Here is a 19,334-nt window from a genome sequence, read left to right on the forward strand (position 1 = left end):
GAGATTATGAACCCAAGGCAGCATTGCTTTGTCGTTTATGTTACGTTTTGGCCCAAATGGGAGTAGGGGACTTTCTTTACCAAGACTCACTACTGTTGAATGATTGGGGATAGGATACACACAGTAGCCCGAGCTACTGATTGAACCAGCCTCCATCGGGAGCAAAGAAACAGGAGAAGGGCTCACCCTTCAAAGGCATCAGTGGTGTCTCAGGAGCACTGGGGGCATCCCAGAGCTGAGGCAGGGCACTGGGAGGTGTTCGTGTTTGAACCGTCAGCAGGCAAAGGTGGGCGTGTGCCAGTTAGTGGGAAAATCTCCCTCTAAACATATGGAGCCGGGGTGGGAGGTGGGAGGTTGGGGGAGAGCAATGGCGGGCTCGAGATGTCTGTGTAAGAATCTGATCATCGAGAGCACAGAAACCACTGGGAGTCTTCGGACACAGGCTGGGTGTGATGCTGCCACCACTGGGAGAGGAAGAGCTGCTGGGCTGTGAGTGCATTTACATTTCTGCTCGCGAGCACCACAAGGTTGGGTGGCCTGGGAAACAGCTGCTCCTTCCCTCCCAATGGATTACTCTTTAATAAAAGATTTATCTCGGTGTCCTCTGGACAGTGAGAATATGGTCGTCTTTGCTATTGTGACTTCCTATAGATTGCATTATGGATCATTTCTCCAGATTTTCTTTTAGTTCTGTAAGTCTTTCTTTATCTGTATCTAGTATGCTGTTGATCCTATGCATGGAGTTTCTTATTCAAATAGTTATGTTCTCTACTTCCTGAAGTTCTATTTGGGTCTCATCTAACTTTACATTCCTTTTTTATAGTACTGGATACAATCTGACATCTGTTATTCTGTGACTTCTGGCTATAAACTCATCGTCCTTGGCACATAATCTCCAGGAATTCTTTGAGAACTTAATTGGAATTTCACTTCTTTGGAGAATTTGTAGTTGTTTCTGGTAGATGTCTTGGATCAGTTTAGGTTATATTTCTAGCTTAAGGGTTTTTCCCCTCCAGACCACACAGATAGAATGAATAGGAGCATGGAACCTTATAAGGCCAGCCTTTGTATTTGTGAATTTTCACGGAACGCTGTATCCCTCTGTGTCTAACACAAAGGGGCAAGTTTCCTTGCTGTCTTCCCCTGCACAGCGGGGCTGTTCCTTGTTCACCCAGGATGGCTGGTGTACACCTTTAGGACTCTTGTTTTATGTCTAGGTCTATTCTTAGAACGTCTACCTGCATGGACCCTAGGTCCACTCTTTGTCCCTTTTCCCCAGAACTGAACTGTAATTTGCCTTTATTTATTTATTTTTTAGAGAGGGAAGGGAGGGAGAGAGAGAGAGAGAAACATCAATGTGCGGTTGCTGGGGGTCATGGCCTGCAACCCAGGCATGTGCCCAGACTGGGAATAGAACCTGCGATGTCTGGTTTGCAGCCCACACTCAATCCACTGAGCTACACCAGCCAGGGCTGTCATTTGCTTTTTAAAACAGGAGTGTAAGACCTCCAGGTTTGGGCTGATACTGTCAGTGAAAAAGCTGGCTTCAGCTACCTCAGTGACTTGTTTAAAACTGTTTTAAAATACCTTCCCCCACTTCTAGATTTGTTTTCATATATGTTTGTTCAGCCTCTGTCAGATGCCAGACGAATGTTGATGGAAATTTCTCATCAAGCCAGCAACAGAGTATGTCACTTGCCACGACCAATTGTAGTTCACAACATCTTGTTCTTTAGTTAAAGATGGACACTTTTTATTGTCTATGTTTTTACAACTCAGCAGGATAAATACTTGCAGAAAATCTTTCTGACAGTAATTGAAGAACACTTAGACAAATTGTAACAGGTGACATCTTTCCCTTTCTTTCTTTCTTTTTTTCTTTCTTTCTTTCTTTCTTTCTTTCTTTCTTTCTTTCTTTCTTTCTTTCTTTCTTTCTTTCTCATTCTCATTAACTAATATACTTAGTCTTTACAATAATTCCTGTATAAATGAGGTAGATATGTATTCTTTCAATATGATAATTATGCTATTGCTGGTGTTCATGAAGACCTTATTTAGGTCATTAATATTTTGAAACTTGTTGACTACACATTTTTTGTTTCTGGCATACTTTGGCTTTGTAACTGAGGTCATACAATTATACAACTAACCGTACAACTGACTTGTACCGTGCAAGTGGCTGAGTCATTATTTTATAGCTAAAGTCATGCAACTAGTAGGTTCAAGCTATTTGCATCTTTAGTTTGCACCAGGAAGTCCCAGCGGTATGTAAAGCCACCACCATGAGTCTTGGGGTGCGGACCCCAGGTTCTGCTGTGGACGTAAACTAATGCTTCCCCGCTCCAGATCCCAACTATGAAACAGAAACATTGCATTCTTCTTCCAGGAGATTATGTTTTCCATGGAAATGAAAGTACATGGTCTCACTTTTCTGTGGAATCTAAAAAAACCATTAAATTCATAAAAGCAGAGAATAGAAAAGTGGCTGCCAGGGGTTGGGGGTGGGGTGAATGGAGAGATATTGGTCAAAGGGTACAAAGTTTTAGTTGTGGAGGGTGAAAAGCTGCTGGAGATCTAACGTACAGCGTGGCGACTCTAGTTAATAACACTGTATCACGTACCTGACGTTTACTAAGAGAACAACTCTTATGTGTTCTCGCCGCACAAAAAGGTAACTATGTGAAGTGATGGACACGTTAACTCGATTTGGAAATCATTTCACAATGTCCAGGGTGGGGCCCAAGTAGCTCTACAGTTGTGAGTACACGAAACAGAACTTATTCTTGTATTATTATTTATGAATTATGCATTGGATTATTTTCCAGATGAACAACTGTAAACCTGCCTACTTTGGCCTTACCCTGTATATGTACGGCAAAACATCAGCATGTTGTTTACCTTCAGTTTTAATTACATTTAAAAATTATACTGTTCATATATAACTAGAATAAGAGAGAAATTAATAAAGAAAAAGGTAATGACTATACTTCTCACAGAGTGAATAAAATTTTTGATTCTTTAAAAAGATTTTATTTATTTTTAGAGAGGGAAGGGAGGGAGAAAGAGAGACAGAAACATCAATGTGTGGTTGCTGGGGGCCATGGCCTGCAACCCAGGCATGTGCCCTGACTGGGAATCGAACCTGTGATGCTTTGGTTCACAGCCGGTGCTCAATCCACTAAGCTATAACAGCCAGGACCAAATTTCTGATATTTTAACCAAAGCCGTTTATCCGGTACTTCCGGTTGCTGGAGCTCTACCCATACTGCAGGCTGCTGGGAGGGTGAACAATTGGGTCCTAGGGCAAACTAAGCCTGAAACATCGCTGGAGGCAAAAATGACAAAAATGAGGCTGTCCTACTTTGGGCCCGCCTTGAGAAGGCAGGGTTCTTCAGAAAAGACAACAATGCTGGAAAAAATAGAAGGCAGCCAGAGAGGAGGAAGAGCAGCTACAAGATGGATTGACGCCACAAGAGGAGCCGTAGGCACCCGTCTGCAGGAGCTGAGCGGGCCGTGAGGACAGGACGCTGTGGCCGTCACCCACGCACAGGGTCACCGAAGTCGGAGCTGACCCAATGGCACAGAACACACATGTAAACTTCTATTGACCAACAAGTATATGTAGCCTTGATAGTCCTTGTTTCCTGCGGAGAATAGGGTGATGTCTTTCAATATGACAGAGTTGATGTAATGGTGTTTATTTATATGGTAGAACTTTATAAAATCCTGTGGATTTCTAATGGCGAATGTAACATTGCCTGGAGAAAGGGAAATGGGTCGACTCAGCGGGCGTGGTTCCCAAGTATGTGGTAACACAAAGTTAAGAAATGTAATGCAGTGAATCATTAGCCCTGGATTCAAAAATACCTTGCTTGACTAATGATGAGCTGCATCTAATAATGTGAAATCTATAGGCAGAAAATGTAAGTTCTTGCATTCAGGTTCAAGAATTTAACCTGGTAAACATGTTTTTGAGAACCGAACCTGCAATGACTCAGGTATGAAAAGAGTTGGGGGTTTTAAGTGACTTGCTTTCCACACAAAAAAATAATGGCATGTGGCCTGTAATAATAAAAGTCTGGGGATCAGATCATGGGATGTACGGGTCCCTCCTTCCTCTGCACGGTTCCTGCCGTGACTGGCTCTAGTCCACGTGGCACGCTAAGGTCATTTGCTTCTCACAAGGAAAGTGAAACATGGAGCTGAGAGTGGGCAACATGCCCCATAGAAGTGATCGAGAGAACCTGGAAATGTTTAATGTAGAAGCAGATGAATTTAATAAAAACACACCAATTGCTTATCCCTCCTCACCTCCCCTACATCTTATTGTTGCTGAATTGTCACCGAGTTCAGTTCTTTGTTTTTCTCTTTTCCATCTACCCTAACTCCCTTGGTCACTGTATCTGTTCTCATGGCTTCAAATGCCATCTACCTGCTGACCACTATCCCATGTGTGTCTCTAACCTTGACCTCTCCCAGGAGCTTAGAGTCTCATATCCAACTATTGACTTGACATCTTCGCTTGGATGCATAATAGATATTTCCAACACAATATGGTCAAAACTGAGCTGCTGTCACTATCCTGCCTCCTCTTCCTCCTGAAACACGCTTCTTGGGCATTCTTCCTCATGGAAGTTAGTGACAATTCCACCCGTCACTTCCTTAGGGCAAAACTATTAGAGTCATGCTTCTCTCTGGTCATTGCGAAGAGGACATGATGAGTGACAGTGGTGAGGGAGGAGAATGGAGAATACACGTGGACTGAGCAGGAGCCAGTCTCGTCTCAGCAAGTCCAGAGGAAGCCTTGGAGAGTGTGTGTGTGGAGGAGGGATTTGACAGGGGCGTGCCAGCTCTGGGTGGGCCTTTCAAGAGCAGTCCTGTAGTTCCAGACACCTGCTGCTCTCGTCAGGTCTGTGGATGAAGGAGAGAAAGGCAGGATGCAAGTTACATTCTAGAACGGGGGCATTGGTTGTTTCATGACATTTGGGGGAGTCTGACTCTCTGAACACACTGGGGTGGCAACTGTGAAATGCACAATGGTGCCCATTCCTGGTGACACTGAGAACAAAGCTTTTAGTGATGGTCTCATCCAGCGTGCACAGTGCACAGCCCTGCACCTGTGACCACTCCATCTCCTGCGCCTGTGGAAATAATCAGGATATTCATGAGACACAAAAATCTGCAATATTTCTCAGAGAAAAGAAGAACAAATTCTGCCCCTTGGTTCAATTTCCAGAGCAAAATTCAATAGCTTTACTGTTCTACAGGAAGAATAAAACTAAAAACTAAAACAAAACTCACTGATGACTCAGGTAAACGGAAAGCAGCCCTGTGAATATATTTATTTTTAACTCCCCTCTTATTTGTCTTTTGTATAGACACAATGTAGTTTAAAATCTGGTATTCGACTTATTATAATTACTTATCATTTCATGCTTTCGATGACCATTTGTCGCCTGTATGCTGGGAGCCCCTCTGTGTGGATATGCTGTAACTGCTACAACCACACCGGAGTTTCCATTTGCCATGAGACTTCCCAGTTAGGCGCCGCTGGAATGCAGGGTGTGCCAGTGCTTACTCGCGTCTAATCTGAATGTGATTACGGCAAAATATCAAGCAAAGGAAGATGTGACAATTTTTGGTGTGACTTCTTATGTTAAGAGGGCCAAGCATCTTACTGTTTCACTAATCCTCAAAATAACCTAGACTGGTACTGCCATTTCTATTTTCTACTTGAGGACAATTGGTGTCATCGAAGTTTACGTGATTTGCTGGAGGCAGAAATTTAAAGCCAAGGCTTTCGTTTTACTTCGAAGTCTATGTGCTTAGTCACTACACTGTGGTGCTTCCTCAGCCCGTGAGGAAGGGAAAGAAGAAACCGAAGGCATGATACAAAGAAACAAAAAGAGGCCCTGGCTGGCGTGGCTCAGTGGATTGAGCTCGGGCTGCAAACCAAAGTGTCACAGGTTCAATTCCCAGTCAGGGCACATGCCTGGGTTGCAGGCCATAACCCCCAGCAACCGCACATTGATGTTTCTCTCTCTCTTTTTCCCTCCCTTCCCTCTCTAAAAAGAAATAAATAAAATCTTTAAAAAATGTAAAAAAAAAAAAGAAACAGAAAGAAAGAGCAGCTGCCTCACTCTCCAGGTGGCTTGGAGCACCCCAGGGCGAGGGAAGACGAGGAGGGCTGAGGTGACAAAGAACTGAGACATCATTGACTTCTACTTAACGTTTCGGTGTCTTGAAGCCATGGCCACTTAATGAAAGTGATCAAGAGAATCTGGGAAGATGTCTGTCTGGCCATTTGAAAGGAAACCATTTCTAGAACATTCTCCAGGACAAAGAGGGTTTGCCACGTCTTTACAAACAGTGTGGTTCGTCACTGGCACTGCAGGGAGCAGGTCTGTAGAGCTGGTGGAAGGACAAGGGCAAGGGCGCTTTGGCAGCTCCGCTCACGCTCACGGCAAGGGCTGGAAACCGGCGTCCGAGGAGGATCTACCGCAGGGAAGAATCGGCCTGGCAGCCCCACCCCCTGACGGCCTCAGCGTCCGGAGGGGGGATGCGTTTTCATCCTGGAGCAGTGGAGGGTCGGATTGCCATCGCTTTCTTTAGCTGAAATCTAGTTGGACTGAAATGCAAGAAAGTTTCCAAAGTTCTCCCATTAATTAGCAGTGGCAAAGTACACACAGACTTCCCTCTGGCGTTCAAGGTCAAAATCATTGCCTCATTGCCAAACATGTTCATTATTAGACAAGGGAGAAAAAGAAAGTTAACGGGAAGCCATTGGCAGGCGAATTACCATTTTCTAGGTACTAGGTAAAAAATGAAAATAAGTAATGGGCAAAGCCTGAAAATGTCTTATTTGTGTCTGTCTGCCTGTGTGGGGAAAATGTTGTGCTGTCATTGTGTGTTGTGGATGGAGAAATGGTCGAGGGCATTTTCAGTATCAATGCAAAAAGAGCTTAGGCTGACATGTAAGTTTTATAACGACTGGGAATCGTTTATTCAGAACTGGTAGTCAGGCAGGGGTTAATATTACCTTCCTGTCATTTCCTTGAAAGTGAAAATTGTTTCCCCGAACTATGGAAAGAGCTTATTTGCATAGATAGGTTGAAATGACACACATAAGAAGCAAATGATTTACTGCTTTCTTTAAAAAAAGTATTAGTTTCTTAGAGCTGTTATAACACATTGCCAAAAATTTTGGCTCTAAAGAGCAGAAATTTATTTTCTCAGAGATCTGGAGCCTAGAATCCTGGTTCAACATCAAGATGTCCGCAGGGTCAAGAGGAAGGGGCTGAGGAAGACTCCCCCCTTGCCCCTCTCCCAGCTTTGGGGGGGTACTGGCCGTCCCCGGCATTTCCTGCATTTGTAGCCCAATTGCTCCTTTTTCCCCCTTGTTATCACATGACCTTTTCTGCATGTGCCTCAGTCTCTGGGTCCCTATTTCCCTCTTGTTATGAGGATGTGTCATTAGATTGGGGCCCAGCCTAGTCTAGGATGACCTTCACCTTAACCCTATTACATCGACAGAGACCTTTTTTCCGAATGACGTCACGTTGACAGGTGCTGGGGGTTGCGACTTGCACACAATTCTGTGGTCTCGATCTCTCGGTGTGACTCTGGTCCTTCCCTGTGTGTTTCCCTTTGCATCGGCTTTTTCTCTCTGCTGCTCTGAAGGCAGGGACCCCCGCCTCCCCAATTTCTTCAAAAGTCACAACATAGAATCAGAGACGCCCCACACCAAGAGCAACATACTAATCTTCAGAGCCTGATCTCTGGTTGGAAAACTGGCAGTCACACCAGTTATCTTACTGGAGAGAATTGATAAGGAACTGGGGACCTGGAAAGGCAAGAAGAAGGACCGAGGTGACCCTGACGGGGACAGCAAGCACTCAGAAGGGGTGCGCCCTCTGCCTGCCACCAGCCTGTCTTTAATGAGCAGGTCCCCGCCAGAACCCACCTGGGAGCCAACCAGCCAAGGTGGCCGCAGCGTCACAAGACCCAGCGGAGAGTGGGCTTGGAGCTGAGAGACGCAGTGCAGCGACCCGCAAGTGCTGGGTTGCACAGTCCGTGTGTCAGAACCGAGGGGTCGGGTGGCACGGGCAGCTGGCAGAAAAGGGGGAAGAGGCGGTCCGTGACACTGGGCAGACAGACAGACAGACAGGGGCGGCGTGGGAAAGGGAGGAAAGCTCCCTTTTCGGGACCAGGAGGTGGAGTAGGAGAAACGCAGGGCAGCTCACTGGCCAGCACTGGATATGGTCAGCTTCCTGAACTGAGAGCTTTGAACACTTTGCACTTGACCACTTTGGATGGAGATGAGGGTCTCTGGGGAAAACCTTACCTTCTAATCCATGAGGAACTAAACAGGTCCCGGTGGGAATGTCCCCAGGACCTGGGGCAGCTGCTGACGTTGTGTCATAGTCTAAATTCCACAGACAGGGAGCAGCTACAATTCATTCCACGCCCCTGCTCTGCGCGCCGAGGGGGGGTAGACAATGGCTGTGAACACACGCACAATTAATTGATGTGGCAAGCAGGGGATTAGGACCTCAGAGAACAAAGAGATTACACTCTGTTGCAGGGTTTCTCCATCTTTATTATTATTATGTTGTATCATCCCTCTAAGGAATCTTTTGGGAGTTTTTTCCCTAATTGTCTTTCTTCCCAGAAGAATGTACCACCATAGATGTGCTGTACATCTGATTACCGTCTGCGGCTCTGCGGAGGGCCACAAACCACTGCAATGTCTCAAGATGTTCCCCTTCTCACACCCTCCGACAACTGACTCCGCCCCCTGTGAGGAATATCGCGCCATTTAGAAGTCTTGGAGGCTGACGGTGCCCCACGCAGACCGCCTGCAGGTGCTTCGCCTATTCCCCAGCTGCTGTGAGGATTGCCGAGATCAAAGGAAAGGACCCCGGTGGTAGTTTAGCCCCACTCCCAGCAGAGCCGGCAGCCACTGTCTCACTCGCAGGTGGGTGCACCAGGCTGACCCTCTGCGTCCTGCGAGCAGGTCACGTCAATGAGCGCCCGCTTGTGTGCCAGACCAGAAGCCCACCCTCAGGTCGCCCAAAGCCTGGGGGTGTGTTTCAGTCTCCAACTGTGCGGTGCCCTGGGGGTGCCGGTCTGCCAAGAACCGTCTCTCCGACTGTAACAGCCAGGGGCCCAGGATGGGAGGCTCCCCTGGCCTCCAGAGCCAGGTGATCAAGGGTGACCCCTGGGTGGCAGCCGTGAAACCAGGGCAAGGACATGTGTGTAGAAGGTCCCCTCCGGAGAGCCTGGTGCTCCCGCGCAAGGGACAGGGAGAGCGCAGAGATGGTGCCGCAGGGGAAACGAGGCAGAGGAGAGCGAGAAGGCACCCAGCGCGCAGGCCCGTGCAGTGCAGCGTCCCCTGCGTACCCCACGGCTGGGGCTATAAGATTAGGCAATGGGCCTGCGTCCCAGGAGGCCCCGGGGGGGGGGGGGCTCTCCATTGGCGCATCTGCGCATCTGAGCCTCAGCCCTGGGCTCTGGGGCGGGCGAGTCCCCGCCCATACCGTTTAAGAGCTCTTTCTCAGGTGCTGAGGCCTTGGGGGTCTCCCCGGCAGGAGCTCCAGTGGTTTTCAAAGTCAGGTGTTTTAGGGAGCCCTCTCCCAGGTGCGGGCCTCACAAGCTGGGGTGCCCGAGGTGCGCCAAAAGCTTCACTCCTCACCGAGAAGCCCCTGTTTTTGAGTCTGCTCCGGACTAGGGGTCACTGCTGCTGTGGGGCTGGGTTTGGGGCTTGGGGCCACGCGGTGGTCCGCCTGCCTACCGGCTTTGCGGGGGGTCTCTCTCGCTCACCCCACTCGTAGGATCGGAGAGTTTTTAGGTCTTTGTTTTCAGAGGACGTTTCCCGTGTTCAGTCGCAGATTCAGCGTGTCCATGGGAACAGGTGAGCCCGGGTTGCTCCTACCTCACCACCTTGAGCCAGAACCCTGGGCTGCTCCATTTTCCAGGAGGAACACGAGGTAGGTGAGTAGCGCCGCGAGAAGGAAGGATGCTTGCTTGTGCGCGCAGGCGCGGAGGGTGCGGATCTGCAAGTTAAAGAGAAAACTGAAATGGGTTAATAGGGTAGCTGTTTCAGGGAATGGCCGTCCTGTCTGTCGGAGGGAGGTTAGGTAATGGGAAGGTGTTCTGAAGAAAGCAAAGCAATTCAATTTGTTAATTTAAGGGAATGACTTCCTGAGAGCCTGCGTGCTTCTGGAGGCCTTGGAGAGGGGGCAGGGAGACAGAGAGGCTCCAGGCTGGGTGCTCAGGTCGCTCTGGGTAGAGGGTAATGTGAGCTCGTGTGCTTCTTCTGTGCTGGCCTTCGGACCGCGGAGAAAGCAAGAGACTGATGCAGGGGCTGATTATGCAGATCCTGGGTGATAAAGCAAGGCAAATAGAGATAAAACATAGGATTTGCAATTCAATCCCATTTGTAATGATAGGTCACATGGCCTCAGGGTAGGCTGCCGGGCTGTAGTGGAATTAGGAGTAGGCGAAGAGGAGCTAGCTAGCTGTTTAGACAACCTTTTCAAGAGTTCTCTGTCCCCAGAGATCTGGCATTTCCAGAGGAAGCAAGCCCAGAGCTTGTCGGACGCCCTGCTTTTGAACAAATGAGCTTCCCGCAGAGTTTCATTCTTCTCCTTGGCAGAAAAACCAAACTGGGGCTTATAGATTGAGAGGGAGCCGGCGAGGAAAGTTCACTGAGGATTCCTATGGTTCTTGGCGCCTGGCATTTGAGGCTTGCGTCCATTAAAATGTAGCACAGACCCAAAACCACCCGGTGGGAATAAGACTAGCCAAAGGATGATGAATCAGAGAGAAGGGACCGTCGGCATCTAGAAGGATGGGGTGACGGGAGCACAAGAATCAAGAGGTAGAAAATGACAGGTGGTGCAGATTCACCCACCTGAAGATTCTGCAGTTCTTGCTGGCTCTTTTTCCCTCTTGAATGTTTCTTAGATTCCTCCCCACCTCTCCAGTCTCAAGGCCACTGCCCCTGTGTGCATCACAGCGCCACTCACCTGCACTCCTGCTCCCAGCTTGGCGCTCCGCTTCATGCCTTGCCAGCGGCAAGCCTACCCCAAGTCATTTTCCACTCTGCTGCTGCCGATGATCTTTCTAAAGTATCCACTCATTCCACGAATGTGTGTGAAGTGGCTGCCGCGAGCTAGGCGCACTACCAGGTGCTGAGCATACAGTGATCAGTTAAGCGCGCACGGCCTCTGCCTTTGGGGAGCTCAGGGGCCTGCATGGGCAGCTGCGGACAATGATAAGAGCTTTGCAGGTGAAATGTGAGGAGAGGGAGAGCGGGAAAGGGGCTGGGCTCCAAAAAGGGGGAGCCCTGAGCCAGTGATGTCTGCAGGTCGTTAGCTGGCCAGGGGGAGGTCGTCGGCAAGAGGAGACCTGAGGTACTGGCAACATAACGGAGAAAAGTTTGAAGGCTGCTAACTTGAATTCCTTCCTTCTCTCCTTTTGAAGGATGTCGTAATCTCCAGGACTTTTCTACTCACAGTTGCTACTCCTGGTTTCCAATCAGAATTACCTGGGGACATGTTAAAAATTCAGATTCCCCTGGCTGGTGTAGCTCAGTGGATTGAGCGTGGGCTGCGAACCAAAATGTCGCAGGTTCGATTCCCAGCCAGGGTACATGCCTGGGTTGCAGGCCATGACCCCCAGCAACCGCACATTGATGTTTCTCTCTCTCTCTCTCCCCCTCCCTTCCCTCTCTAAAAATAAATAAATAAAAAATAAAGCCTTAAAAAATTTTAAGACTCCCAGGCTCCATCCCCAGGGATTTTGTTTTACTGGTTTTGGGGTCTGACTTGAAGATTAACATTTCTAAACGGCACCCCATGCTGACCGTCTAGACTGGATCTGTCCAAGCAGAACTTCCTGTGATAACGGAATGTTTCTCTGTCTGCCCGGTCCAACAGGGCAGCGAGCCATAGTCACATGCAACTAGTGAGCGCCTGACGTATCACTAGTGCAACTGAGAAACTAAATTTTAATTGCAGTTAATTGAAATGGATTAAATTTAAATGCCCACTGCCCTGGCTGGGGTGGCTCAGTGGATTGAGTGCCCACCTGTGAACCAAAGTGTCGCAGTTTGGATTCCCAGTCAGGGCTCTTGCCTGCCTTGTGGTCCCCAGTAGGGGGCGCGTGAGAGACAACCAAACATTGATGTTTCTCTCCCTCTTTCTCCTTCCCTTCCCCTTTCTCTAAAAAGAAACAAAAGAAAATTTAAATACCCACCTGTGACTGACGGGCACCAGATTGGACCCTCCAGGTCTAGACTCTAGTCTGGGGTGCTTCCCCTATGACGGCCAGGGTCACTGCCCTGTTCCCTGCCTTAGGGTCTGGACACAAGCTCCCCGCTTTCGGAGGCCGCCCTGCCAGTCACCATCCCTCCCCACGTGGCCAACTTCTGCAAAGTCTGTAGGGTTTTCTCGCAAGAGCGACCCCTTCAGGTCTCCATTAGACACCCTCCTCCAATATCACAGACTTCCACCTCTGTCTATCGCCAACGCCTTGAGGGCTGCCTGGACACAGCAGTCTCTGTACATGTTTGTTGTATGAATAAATAAATGAAAATAAAAAGGCCAAACCACAGGTTGTAGATCACTTAACTGAGTCAGGCATCGGCAGATGCTGGTAATCAGATTATTTTTTTTTTACTACCACTTTGCTCTGAGGAATTGCACAAAGCTGAACTCCAGAGAATGAAACTGTTCATGGTCTTTAGTTGCTAATATGGTCAATGCCACGTCTCCAGTCTCTCTGTGGATCGGTTAACCTCATACTATTTGCGTGGCAGCATGGCTTGGGGAAAAAAAATTGGATTAAAACACTAGCTCTGTCACTTGCTTGGGCATGTGTCCTCGGGGAGACTGTTAAGTGACTTTACATTTCTTTTACTCAGTTTTGCAATCTACAAAATGAGTTCACCATGGTATCCACCTCTTAGTGTTGTTGATAAATTAATATTTATAAAGGGTTTAGGACATTGGCACATATTAAGGAGTTAAGTACAGTATTTGTTAAATAAACTAAGAGCAGTCTTGGCCACTGGCCCCGTTCTATCTCTAGTTAGTGATCTTGACTATTGGTCAAAAGGGGAACTAGGAGAGAAACACAGGCAGTAACTGTACGTTTTTCATATCTGACAACCGTCCAGCCCTCTGGGGCCCAGTCAGGAGGAAGGGACGGGACAGAATTCCAAATGCTGAGCCGGGCTCCTGTGTACCACGGCGAGAGCACCACTCTGACCAAAGGGTCACTACCTGGTTCATAGGTGTAAGAAATAGGTGAGATGAAGTTTCAGAAAGGTAAAAAATGAAACAGCCGAGGTTCAAACAAAAACCGGTGTAATAGTGATGTAAAAGGTGAGCTTCCTGAAAAGGAACTCATTTCAGGGCTCTCACCGCCTTTTCCACCGAAGCCTGAAGGGCACCTTGGAGACAGGATTTGAGCTCCCGTCTCGCCTTGCTCAGAGCGCTGACGTGGGTGCTTGGCGTTTCCTTGCCTGGTTACATCATCACTGTCCCCTAATGGCACCCTCCTTTCTCTTCCAGGGACTGTCCTCTCTGCCACAGTGGGCCCTTTTGGTGGGGAGGAAGTCGGGGGGCCCTGCCCACATCTAGGGGGTCGACATGCATTGAGCTTAGGCTAAGTAGACACTTCCCTCTGGGACTTTGAATTTTGCAGAAATGACACGCGGACTGGGCACGCCGATCCAGCCGGTCATTCATTACCCTGATCCCTGGAGCCCGGACGTTCCCACTGCCTGGGACTCCAGCATTCCTGACGCAGTTGTCTAGGATTCTGGCTTATTCACTATTTTAGCCATTACATGTAACTCCAACAAATTCCATGTCCTGTTGACATCAGCAAAAGTTCGTTTATGGTGTAGAGTCCAAACTGATATGACTCCATATTTCCTTAAGGCTCAATCTAATGAAATAAATGGTGAACTTTAAACTGTTCGTGTTTTTGAATACTCTCTTCGTGGACTCTGAAGTAGAAATTTCAAGTTTGTAGTGTTGGGACTTATTTAGTTGAAGAGGAAATGCTAGATGTTTAGGAAGATGGAATAAGAAATAATGGACTAATAAAGGGATATTATGTGAAAAAATGCATCTCTAGAACAGGGTCAGCAAACTTTTTGGGGGGGGGGTGGGAAAACAAGATGGTAAATAATTTAAGCTCTGAGGGCCATACAGCCTCCGTCCAAACTCTGCCATTGTTGTGAAAAACTCCGCCATTGTAGCACGAAAGCAGCTGTGGACAACGTGTATGCATGTGAACATGGCTCTGCTCCAATAAAACTTTATTGATAAATACAGGCAGCAGGTCGGATTTGGCTCCTGGGCCACAGTTTGCTGACGGCTGCCTTAGAAATGTGCCTGGCGTACGTCAGGCCTTCCGTGGAAGTTCATTGACTGCGTGGATGCGAAGGGGGTCAGTTGTGGTCCCAGGGCTTCTGCCTGCTGAGTATGGACAGTGCGAGGGCAGTGACTGACGGAGCAGTGCAGCTGGGCCTTTGAGCTCCTTAGCAGAGCTCTGACCTAACTACCGGTGGGGAAATGTCTCATTCCAAAGTCCAATCCCAGCACTTGCTAGAAATAGCTTCCTGGAAGGGAGAGAAAATGAATTAACATCTATTAGTGACTGATGTGCTTCTCAAGGTATGTTCTCTGTAACTCCTGAAACAAATTGCCTGAGGTGTTTGTTAATAGATGTGGATTATCAGACTCCTCCCAGACCTTTTGAATCGGCACCTCTGAAGGCTCTGCTGCTTTTGTCAAGCTCCCAAAGCGATTCTCATGCAAATTAAGTTTGAGAACCACTGGCTTAGGCGATATGAGCAATTTAGACTGTATTATGTAATCTTCACAACAGGCTTTGAAACAGACAGTATGAGCCCCGTTTTACTTACAGAGGCAATTAGAGTTGCCCAAAGTCACGGAGACAGTAAGTGGAAGTGGGAGGTTTCACGGCCACACTTGTCCCCACTAAAGCCCACACTCCCCTCGCCTCCCCCCCCCCCCCCGTGTTCTGCCTGAAGCAACAACAGCAAAGCAAAGGTAGGGATGAAATCCTTCTAGTACTTGTCTAATTGGCACCATCTGTGAGAAGATCTAAACTACTGCTGAGGTTCAGTGTGAAAGCAGAATTATCTGAGGAGTGACTATTTTGGACTGAGGCGTAAGGACTGCCATGTAAGTTCAGGAGAAACCGTGGTGTGATCCTGCAGTGGTCCCTGGGATCGGCGGTAGCTTTGGACCAAAGTGGAGGTCCCCCGAAATGTGTCACATTTTTCTTGTCCATGACCACACATGAGATAGCCTAGAGATGTTTTTCTGAATTTTTGGATGGGATCAATTTGATGCAAGCTCTTTTTGCTTTGTAGGTTAATAAACCAAAATCTACTCAGCTGTGAGTGGGACCCAGATCGGACTTGTGCAGTCTTGATCCTCGTACTGAACTGCCTCTCACTGGGTGCAACCCTGTCGGCCGTTCCTTCGTTTCGCAGGATTGCGTTGTTGCACAGACCGCGTTTCAGCTCGGATGAGGTTGACCTAACTGCCGTTGTTTCCCACTGTTTGCTACCAGCGCTTTGCACTGGGGCTTCTACTCACTCCGTGGTCCCGGCCACTCCGTGGTCCAGGCCACTCTGTGGTCCAGGCCACTCCTTGGCCTGCAAGCCAGCTGGAGGCGTCCTGGGTGGGGCTCTATTCATTCCTCCGTCCAGCGGGGAGTTCTCAGACGGCCCAGGGAGATCCTTGAACCGGGTGTGCTCTCGGTGCGGTGATCTACGTGAACTCTGTGAGAAAAAGTGCCCGTTCTCAGTGTATTAAAAGTACACTCAGATCACACCATGAAACATTGTCAGCGTTACAGAACAACATGGGGAGGCAAAGGGCGATGTACTGTTACCCGAAAGGAACCCCCCGGGTTCGTTATGTCCGCCGCCTTTTAGGAAAGACATCTCTCAATGCCAGAGATTCGTGAAAAGGAAAGGAAATGTCTATTTAATGCTGTACAGACTTAAAGTAGTGACCTCATGTCTTCATCAAAATCCCAAAGTTCCTTAAAACACTCATGAACACACACAGTCCTTCCTTCCCCCTTTGCCCAGTCTGGGGTACTGTATCTCAGGAAAAGAAATAGAAGTCCGTGGTTCAGGTAGCCTCTGGTTCTTCCCAGTAATCTATCTCAGCTGGTAGGCCTCCCTGGGTTCCCAGCACCACCAACTGTGTTGCCAGGATCTCTGCTAAAGCCAGGTGGCGGTTCCCCCTACTAATGCTGTGGGGGTCCCCACTCTGGCAAAGCCATGTGGCTTTGCATCCTATTGCCACAGCCACATAGTCCTCTCTGCACAGTGGCTGCAGGAGTCTGCACTCGGCCAAAATTGCGTGGTTCTCCCTCCTCAATGGCTGCGAGGAGAGGGGGTCGCCACTCTGCCAAAGCCAAGTGGTGGTTCTTGGCTAAACTGCATGGGTGATTCTCGCAGGGCTGCAGGAGTCCCCACTCTGCTAAAGACTGATTGGTTCTCCCCTCAATGGCTGCTGCCCCTGGGTTTAAATCCCCGAGCCAGTCTTCCTCTGCAGCCCCATTTCCGACTCCTCCCACCATCAGCTACACTTGCCAGCATTCCCATATCCTTCCAGCTTCACTGGGCTGCTATCGTGAGTCTGGGCAGGTGTGGCCCCATGTCCTGGAGCCAATCTTCTCCAAGCTCTCACACAGGTGCTGTAACTTGGGGGACCTGCCCCCCAGTTACACCTTGGTAGGGAAGTTACTTCCATTCCCCTGGCTCAGAGCATGGCCACAGCTATTTAACATATCTATGCAACCGGTTAAAGGTTATAGATGTGTTAAATGACCACACCAGAGGTTAGCTGCAAAGCTGTTGCTATGCAAAACAGCTCTCAAAGGCCCTGCTCCATGTGTCCCTTCCCCCAACCCACACCTGTCGGGGGCGGGTGGTGGTGAGGACATCCTAATATTTCCTGAATACCTTGAGTTCTGGGCCCCATTCCAAATCCCTATTTGGGGCCCCCCTCTTGGCTGCACCCTGTTACATCAGCACTTAAGACATGTTAAGAAATAATTTTGCCTATTTGCAGATTTGGATTTATGAGCTGCTCTTTCGAAGGTCACCCTCCTGTGTGATGCGACTTCCCTCTTCTGAAGTATTTGATATACGCTGAATTGCACCATCATTACGTTCCCTCGTGTGCTTTCGGGGTTAAAAGCACAACCAGCACTTTGTAAACTCTATGTGAATTTTTCACCACAAATTAAAAAAATCATAGCCTGGCTTTTCCTCAATACGCTCCCCTCTCTCCATAAAACTGCCGGCAGTGGCTGCCTGCCCACCTAACACCATGCAGGCAAAGCATAGATGGGGGAAAAAATCATGTGTGTTACAAAGAAAGTGATTTGCTGAAGTATGTTCTCCAGTGATTACCCGTGTATCGTGCATCATCTATGCCGAGGCTCGGCTTCCTTTCCCAGGGAAAATTGAGACAGGACCAGACAGCCCAAATTACAGTGTTTACCAAGGACAACTTTATGAGCCAGAAAGGAGCTGCCCTAAATTCCTGCCAATGGCAGGGAAGGATGCCTTTTTCCAGAAAGCCCAGCCATAAGGTTCCATCTGCCAGGTGCTATTGCAGAGCCAGGGAACAGACGATTCCGTGGCCTGCCCTGATTTCCCGCCCCTCAGGGAGCCTGACGCGCAGGGTACAATGGGAGGAAAGGCTGAGCACTTCAGCAGTGAATAGAACCCGCCTGTCCCACGTACTGCGGGGTCATGACCCTGCTGATAAACGTCCTCTAAAAGAAGTGAGAAACTTCACAGAACCTTTCTGAAGGGAAGACACAAAGGAGCTGCCAGAGTTACAGGAAGGAGAGAACTCTTGGCTGGGAAGAAACCTTGAGTCCCTTTGAGCTCATCCTCAAGAAAACGGGTCCTCTGTCACGTGTACGTCCAACTTGGGGTCATTGTGCTCATGGGAACAGGTGGCCCGTGCTGCGCGGGGGCGGGGGGAAGGAGGGTCGGTCTTTGCACTCGGTTACAAACAGAGTCAGTCGGGTTGTAACGGGTCTGGAAACACAAGGTCTCGGCTGAACAGAGGAAGGGAGGAGGGCGATGTCCAGCAGCGGGCAGTCGAGCACCGCGGCGTCAGGGATGATGTGTGAGACATAATGAGAGTCAGCGTGGCTGGGTGCCTTGCCATGCACGCTGGGATTTGGGCCAGGACTTCAGGTTCCAGGAGAATTGGGGGGGGGGGGAGGCAAAAATTTCAGTCCTGAAGGAGCCAAGGTAGGGATCGGACACGGGGAAGGAACCCGATAATGTTTCCAGGGGCAGGGAGAGCGGCCCAGCCATTCCTGGGCCCCGTTTCCCAGCTCAGTGCCTGGTACGCGGGAAGTGGGTTTGAAACCACTGACCACTCACTCTGTCCTGGACATCGACCCTTTGGTTCCGGTGGCGTTCCCTTGCTTGTCTTTTCTTTCACTCCTTTGGCCCTGCCTTTTTAATCTCCTTCGAAGGGTTTCTTCTCGCCACATATTGGACATCTCTATGTGGGGGCCTCACTGGTATCTCAAGTTCAATGCCTCCAAACCAGACTTGTCTCCTGTGTTCCCTGCCTCGGGGAAGGGCCGGCAACCCCATCTTCCCCAAAACTTAAATCACAGTCTGGGCAGTGGCCTTTCCTCTCTGCCCTCCCTTGCCATCTACATCCAGTCACCGTGTCCACATAATTTGTCCTTTCAAAGTGAGGACCCACTCTTTTCCTTCGCTGACTGCGCTGCCCCATCAGGCCGCTGTGACCTCTCCCCTATATGCTTGCACCATCTGCTAAGCATTTGCGCCACCAGCTTTGTAGCCACGAGGGCATTCCCTCTGCAGCGGCGGGCAGATCTTTTAAAAACACAAATCCAGCCATGCCTTTTCTCTGCTCGAATCCTTCTCCGTCCTCTGTTATTCATGGGTCCCCATCATAAGAATCGAGTTCTGATTTCCTAAAATGATTACAAGGCTCTTCTTGATTTAGTTCCCGATTCCTTCTCCAGCCTCCTCTTTCAGCTACTTCCTCCTTTACGGACCCCCTCCCCCATTTCAACTCTATTCCAGAAGCAGATCGACGCCACGCAGCCTATAAAAACTTCAGTCCTTTGCACATTGCTCTCTCTGCCTCAAATACTCTTCCCTCCTCGTCTGACCGGCTCCTGCTGATCTTGTAGGTCACCCTTATATGTCACCTCCTTTGGGACATGTTTCATGCTCAAAACACCCCATCTTGGAACTTGTC

Source organism: Phyllostomus discolor, chromosome 3 (assembly GCF_004126475.2).
Source record: "Phyllostomus discolor isolate MPI-MPIP mPhyDis1 chromosome 3, mPhyDis1.pri.v3, whole genome shotgun sequence".
Classification (NCBI taxonomy): domain Eukaryota; kingdom Metazoa; phylum Chordata; class Mammalia; order Chiroptera; family Phyllostomidae; genus Phyllostomus; species Phyllostomus discolor.